Source organism: Penaeus vannamei, chromosome 23 (genome assembly GCF_042767895.1).
Source record: "Penaeus vannamei isolate JL-2024 chromosome 23, ASM4276789v1, whole genome shotgun sequence".
NCBI classification, from domain to species: domain Eukaryota; kingdom Metazoa; phylum Arthropoda; class Malacostraca; order Decapoda; family Penaeidae; genus Penaeus; species Penaeus vannamei.
The window spans coordinates 30056518-30064017 of record NC_091571.1 but is presented as its reverse complement, the minus strand read 5'-3'; the positions used below and the strand labels follow the sequence as shown (position 1 = coordinate 30064017).

The 7500-nt window shown below is 46.4% G+C and overlaps 1 protein-coding gene across 16 annotated transcripts in view; it reads right to left on the bottom strand.

The window, feature by feature from the left end:
• Positions 1 to 7500, bottom strand: part of LOC113804292 (multiple PDZ domain protein) — a gene marked incomplete at its 5' end in the record, with an annotated part of 877687 nt that overhangs the window by 502470 nt on the left and 367717 nt on the right.

The following is a 7500-nucleotide window of genomic DNA, read 5'->3' as shown; positions in this document are numbered from 1 at the left end:
ACACGAATAATCCAAGAGAAAATGTTCTACCCCAGCGTATTACATCTCCCTTCTCCCCCTCCCCTCCCTCCCTCCTCTCCAAAACGCAGCCAAAAAAAAAATGTTCATATACAAGGTCCTTACAAGCCACAGATATCAAACGCCACTCCGGACCAACAAGGGAAACCAGTCGATTAACAGGCTCTTTTCAGCCCCGCGTTGAAATTCTTTGGAACATGCTAAATCTCGGGAGCATTTGGCCGCGCCGTCGTTTTCTTGCTTATTCAGAGCTTATGTCCGGCTGGGATGGGACGCTGCGCCTTCCTCAGACGCATCCTTATTTCTTACTGCTCTGTTGTCTTTGTTGTTATTTTTTGTTTTAGTTTTGCTTCGGGAGAGGGGGCGGGTTCTATTCAACGACGACAATAACCGCAGTCATTGTTGAGTCGACATCACCGACTAAAAGGAAAATTGGAAATAACAGAGCAAGAAAACGAATAAGAAAATGCTTTGAGACAAAGAAAGAGATGTAAAGCAAGATAAAAATAATGCAAAGCAAACAATATCCTTCTAAAATCCCAACACTCAAAACTTAACGTCCGCGCATTAAACAGAAAGGAACCTCTACGCACACAGAAAAATAAACCATACGCATGAAGGCACAAACACTGAACATACGGCAGCTCTTTCTTTAAATACCAATAAAACACAAGTACGTTTTTTTCTTTGGCAAATCTTCAAGTCGTCGTACAAATCGCAAGCAATATCACCCGATCTATCAAGTGGCTCCGTAATAATTCAAATGCATCGCACCATCGCATCACACAACATACCCATAATGCGATACCATACAACAACACTGCTCTGCAACCCCAAAGAGGAGAGCAGAGAATGAGAGAAGAGAAGAGAAGGAAGACGAGAAAAGGAAAGGAAGAAAAGCGGTTGGGAGGAGACGAAGAGATGATAGGATGCAGAAGGGGCGATTTAGGAGAAAAAAAACGAAGAAATAAAGGAGAAAAACAAAACTAAACAGAAAAGGAGAGTAAATAAAGAGGAGGAGAGTTGCGGAAAAGAAGACCGAGTAGAGAGGAGTAGTAGAGAAATCGAGGAAACGGAAAAAAAATGTGCGGGAAGAAGAGACGAAGAGAGGAGAGGATAAAAGTAGAAGAGAAATCCGAGGAGGCGAGCAGAGTCCAGCCCCCAGCAGTGGCAATGGGGAGCAAGGGTCGCCACGAACTAAATCATGGGTTAACATGGGGCACAGATGGCCGGCCACCGAACCGTTATGCCCAGAGAGACGCAGCGACGGCAATAAAGCTCTCCAAAGAAACACGGCCAAAGCAATCATTTCTGGATCACAACAATGAGAGGAAAGACACGAGAAAATAAAAACTTTCCCTCTCCATCCATTAACGTCTTCGCCTACTCGCGTCTCTCGGTCTCTGGCTGTGGCTATGGAAAGGGAAACAAAAAGGGAGGGAGAGGCAAGGAGGGAGGGAAGGAGAGAGGAATGGAGGGAGGGAAGGAGAGAGGAATGGAGAGTGGGAATGAGGAGGGGAAGGAGGGAGGGAAAGAGGAATGGAGAGTGGGAATGAGGAGGGGAAAGAGGGAAGGAGGGAGGGAAAGAGGGATGGAGGGAGGGATGAAGGGAAGGAAGGATGGAGGGAGGGATGAAGGGAAAGAGGGATGGAAGGAGGGAGTGAGGTAGGGAAAGAGGGATGGAGGGAGGGAGTGAGGAGGGGAAAGAGGGAAGGAAGGAGGGAAAGATAGATGGTGAGGAGGGGAAGAGAGAGGGAGGGAGGGAATAAGAGACAGAGGGAGGTAGGATGAGAGAAAGGGAGAAAGAAAAAGAGGAAGGACGGAAGGAAGGAAGGAAGAAGGAAGAGAGAAAGAGAGAAAGAGAGAAAGAGAGAGAGAAAGAGAAAGAGAGAGAGAGAGAGAGAGAGAGAGAGAGAGAGAGAGAGAGAGAGAGAGAGAGAGAGAGAGAGAGAGAAAGAGAGAGAGAAAGCGAGAGAGAAAGAGATAGAGAAAAAGAACGAAAGAAAGAAAGAAAGAGAGAGAGAGAGAGAGAGAGAGAGAGAGAGAGAGAGAGAGAGAGAGAGAGAGAGAGAGAGAGAGAGAGAGAGAGAGAGAGAGAGAGAGAGAGAGAGAGAGAGAGAGAGAGAGAGAGAGAGAGAGAGAGAGAGAGAGAGAGAGAGAGAGAGAGAGAGAGAGAGAGAGAGAGAGAGAGAGAGAGAGAGAGAGAGAGACAGAGAGAGAGAGACAGAGAGAGAGAGAGAGAGAGAGAGAGAGAGAGAGAGAGAGAGAGAGAGAGAGAGAGAGAGAGAGAGAGAGAGAGAGAGAGAGAGAGAGAGAGAGAGAGATAGAGAGAGATAGAGAGAGATAGAAAGAGAAAGAAAGAGAGAGGAAGAGCGAGAGAGAAAGAGCGAAAGAGAGAGAGAGAGAGAGAGAGAGAGAGAGAGAGAGAGAGAGAGAGAGAGAGAGAGAGAGAGAGAGAGAGAGAGAGAGAGAGAGAGAGAGAGAAATTTGCATAAAGGGGTCGATCTGGCCGGCAGCTTCGCGTCTCCTTGCATTTGCCACCTTACTTTGTGTGTACATACATACATGGATATAACACACACACCCATACATACATGAATACATACATATACCCTCCCCTTCATACAACACACTTTATACTATCGTCATTTTTAGTAAAACTCCACTTCAATTGTCGGTAAATGAAAAATAAAACATCATAACAGTCCCACGCCTATGTCCGTTTCTTTACATATACCCACAATACACATGCGTATACGAGAATCTATATATCTAGAGTAATAAACTGCCCCCCCAGAAAAAAACGAAAAAAAAGAAAGAAAAAAAAAAACGATAAAAAAACAGTACAGGAACGCCATTTCCACGGCGCCTGGACGGAGAGGGAGGTGGGGGGGTACCCGGATTTCCATTCCAATGTTCTCCCATCGTTGTTACGACATCTCCCCTCCCTCCTCTCTACCTGCACCCCCACTCTTCTTGTCCTCCTCCTCTCCCCTTCTCCGATCCTCTTTTCTACTTCACTCCCCTACCCTTCCCCCACCGTCCTCCCTCTGATCTCCTCTCTCATATCTTCTCCCCTTTCCTTTCCCTTCAACCCCTCCCCGCCTCTCCCCTCCCCTCGCCTCCCCTCCTCTCCCCTCCCCTCCCCCCCCGTCCCCTCCCCTCCCTTCCTCTCCCTCTCCTCCTCTTAAACCTGCCAAAAGGGGAAAAAACGCGTTCAAGGTGTTAAGTGAACCCATGCACTCCTCTCCCACACTTTCATCCCGCCATTTTTACGGTTTTAGTTTTCTTTCCTCCGCCGCGATAATTCCCTCTCGACGCCTCCCTCCCTCCCCTTCTTCCCCGCTCCCCCCCCTAACCTCATCCACCCCTCCCCTCCCCTCCCATTCCCCTTCCTCTCCCCCTACTGCCACCGCCTCCCCTCGCCTCAGTACGAGCTGCTCCGAGGAATATTAGGGGCGGGCGGGGGGAGGAAATCGCTACTTTACGCCTGGACACTTATCCCCAGGTAAGTCCAAATTGTTTTTCTCGACAACTGTGTTACGAACTTAGCGGTAGTTATGGCGCCCTTCGGGTGGCGCCGGCATTATTTCCTCGAAGATGGTCTGCATATATTACTAGCATGGTGGTATGAGTATAATTACGTACATAAATACATATACAGTCATAAGTACGTATACATATACTCATATACATATACTCGTATGCACATAACACACATACATACATACATTCATAAATATATATATATATATATATATATATATATATATATATATATAGAGAGAGAGAGAGAGAGAGAGAGAGAGAGAGAGAGAGAGAGAGAGAGAGAGAGAGAGAGAGAGAGAGAGAGAGAGAGAGAGAGAGAGAGAGAGAAAGTGGGTGAGTGTGTGTGTGTAAGGGAAAGGGAGGGAAGGTGAGGAATGGGAAGGAGTGAGAGGAAGAGGAGAGAAAGGGAGAGAGGTGGGAAGCTGAAGAAAAGGAGGGGAAAAGGGAGGTGGGGTAAGGTGAAAGAAAGAGTAGATGGTAAAAGGTGGGTTGGAGAGGGAAAGAGAGGGAAGTAGAAGGGAAGGGAAGAGAGAGAATGGGGAAGGAAACGCAAGTGGTGAGAGAAGGAAGGGAATAAAGTAGGATGGCAAAGATTGGAAGAAGGAAGACAGAGAGGGAGGAAAAGGAAATCAGAGAGGAAGTGCGTAAAAGAGACTAAAGTAAGTAGGCTGGGCGAGGGTAGAAAGAGAGCAAGATTGTAAGATGAAGAGGAGAGGGAGTAAGGAAGATGGAGAGGTGAGAGAGAAAGGGAAAGGATGAGAAATGGGAAGAAGGAAAAATTCAGATAAAGACTTTTATATATATAATGTATGCGTGCGTGTAAATGTCTCCGCATCAACTATGAAATCGTTTGTTAAAACCTTTTTCTTCTTTTTTCATATCTATCTATATCAAAATACTCTCCTTTTGCGATTTGCACCCATTTCAGTTTCCACTTTTTTGCATCTGTAATCTAATTCATAATAGAATAAAAGTTCAAAACGGATATTACGAATCCAATCCCTATTTCATAAAATACATATTCCTCAGATATGCAAATATCCCAGCCTCAAACACCAATCCATATTTCAGCGAAATAAAAAAGGAAAACAAATGTATGCTAATCATATGAATACATTAGTTTAAATCCAGGATTTCCCTAATACAATTAATAGCGAGCTGCTAAATTTGATCATCGCGACGGTCATCGAAAATGAATTTAGCTCCACAGCCATTCCGCGTTCCTTTTAATCCTCAAACGGCAGCCACAGCAAGCGCCGAGGTGGGTGGATCCCAAGCCTCGAGGAAGCGCTGCGTTTGGCCTGAATCTTGACACATTACTTACGTCGCGCGGATCTGGAGCTCCGTGTTATTCCTGGACTCGCTCCCGCGCCCCGGTTGTGCGCCTTCGGGTATTTACTGTGCCGGCGAAAACAAAATACAAGGCCCGACTTTGAACGCTTTCATATCTGTGTGCGTGCGTGCGTGCGTGTGCGTGTCCGTGGGCGTGTGTGTGCGTGTGCGTGTGTGCGTGTGCGTGTGTGCGTGTGCGTGTGTGCGTGTGCGTGTGCGTGTGTGTATGTTTGCGTGCGTGCGTGCGTGCGTGTATGTGCGTGCGTGCGTGTATGTGCGTTTGTGCGTGCGTGTATGTGCGTTTGTGCGTACGTGTGCGTGCGTGTATGTGCGTACGTGTGCGTGCGTGTATGTGCGTTTGTGCGTACGTGTGCGTGCGTGTATGTGTGTACGTGTGCGTGTGTGCGCTTGTACGTGTGCGTGTGCGTGTGTGTGCTTGTGCGTGTGCGTGTTCGTGGGCGTGCGTGTCTGTCTGTCTGAACGAACATTCATGCGTGCGCGTGTGCGTGGTGAAGTCTAACGGCATGTATGTATACATAATTAATATAAAATGAGTTGATACAAATCCTTCTTGCGTTGACAACGAAAACCGAAAGAGCACAAAGATGACTGTACAAATGGCAACGGAAGCAAAGAATAAGAATTTCTCCCAATTCCGCGGCCGAGTTCATCCTCCGCCTTTGGGTCCCAGTAAATAAACCGGGAAATGAGATTAATAGGAAAGCGTCCGCAAACTCTTGAATGAAATTCATACGAAATCTCAGCAGCGAGAGTTCTTATGTGCAAGCCTCATAAGTACGACATTGCTCTCCATTTCTTTCTTGCCCTCTTTTCCTTGTACTCTTTATTCATATTCCGCTTAATACTCTAATGCAACAACTTTAATCACCCACCAAACTCCTGCACCCTGTTGCCCATTTGTCTTTTAGAAGTATTTGTAGTGTGCCTATGTGGTGTGGCGCCATAGAGTGTGTGCGATTGGAGGTGTGGCGCAACGTGGACTGGTGTTGTGTCAAAGTTGTGATGTAATGTGGTATAGTGTGGCGAGACGCTGTGTGGCGTGAAGTGATGTGATCTGACGTGATGTGATGTGATATGATGTGATGTGATATGATGTGTTGTGATGTCATGTGGTGTGGTATAGTGTGGCGAGACGCTGTGTGGCGTGAAGTGAAGTGATGTGACGTGACGTGACGTGACGTGATATGATGTGCTGTGATGTCATGTGGTGTGGTATTATGCGAGTATGTGCGTGTAAGTGTGCACTTTTTTGTTTGTTTGCCGGTGTGCGTTCGTGCTGGAGAGCATGTATGCCAGATACGCGTAAAATTTAAAGTGTGCGAGAGGATTTCTAACCAGGTGAGCTTCCTTCTGCTTGGTTGGGGCGCACTGTGATATGTTTATCAGAGGATGCCGTCCCGAGTGCCAAAACGTCCATGATAAGTACGGAAGTCTAAAAAAAAAAAGGAAGAAAGAAAAAAAAAGTTGGGAGGACAAACTATTCGCGCGCAGAAATTCATTAAACTTCTCACCCAAAAAAATAAATAACACGGCAGAATAATATAACTTTTGTCGGCCAAAATAAGATGCCAGTGTTGACTATGCAACTTTGCGCGACAACATGACAACTGTGCAGAGACGAACTGCGTGAAAACAGTTTCTCTGTTGCGTAATGCAGGTTGCAGTTTGCAGAAGTCTCTTTTTTATTTCCTATACCTTCTCCTTAAATATATTCCTCAAACGAAGGCCTGGAAAAAGTTCATCTAACTTATCCGCTCTTCAACTAGTTTTCTTTGTTTGTTCAAATCTCAAAAAAAAAAGAGAAAATAATATTTTTACCGAAGATTCAAAGCCCCTTGAGGGACATAGGCACTTATTCTTTTAGTATAAAAGGGTCTTCTTTCTTCCATTTATTCATGGCATGACGTTGTCGCATGAAATGAATACAAATATACTGCATTCTCTCGTGTCTCTCTCCCTCTCTCTTTCCCCGTTTCTCTCTCTCCCCTCTCCATTTGCTCTCACCCTTCTCTTTCTCTCACCCTTCTCTTTCTCTCACCCTTCTCTTTCTCTCACCCTTCTCTTTCTCTCACCCTTCTCTTTCTCTCACCCTTCTCTTTCTCTCACCCTTCTCTTTCTCTCACCCTTCTCTTTCTCTCACCCTTCTCTTTCTCTCACCCTTCTCTTTCTCTCACCCTTCTCTTTCTCTCACCCTTCCTCTTTCTCTCACCCTTCTCTTTCTCTCTCCCTCTCTCTGTCTCCCTCCCTCTCTCTGTCTCCCTCCCTCCCTCCCTCCCTCCCTCCCTCCCTCCCTCCCTCCCTCCCTCCCTCCCTCCCTCCCTCCCTCCCTCCCTCTCTCTCTCTCTATCTTTTCCTCTCTTTCTTTCTTTCTTTCTCTCTCTCTCTCTCCCTATCTCTCTCTGTCTTCCTCTCTTTCTTACCAGCTCTCTCTCTTTCTCTCTCTCCCCCTCTCTTTACCTCTCTATCTCCCCTTTCATTCATCTCTCTATCTCTCTTCTCTTTCTTTTACCTTACTTTCTGTTTCACCTTTCTCTTTCATCTCTCTATTTTCTCCCTACCCACCCCTGCCCTCTCTCTCTC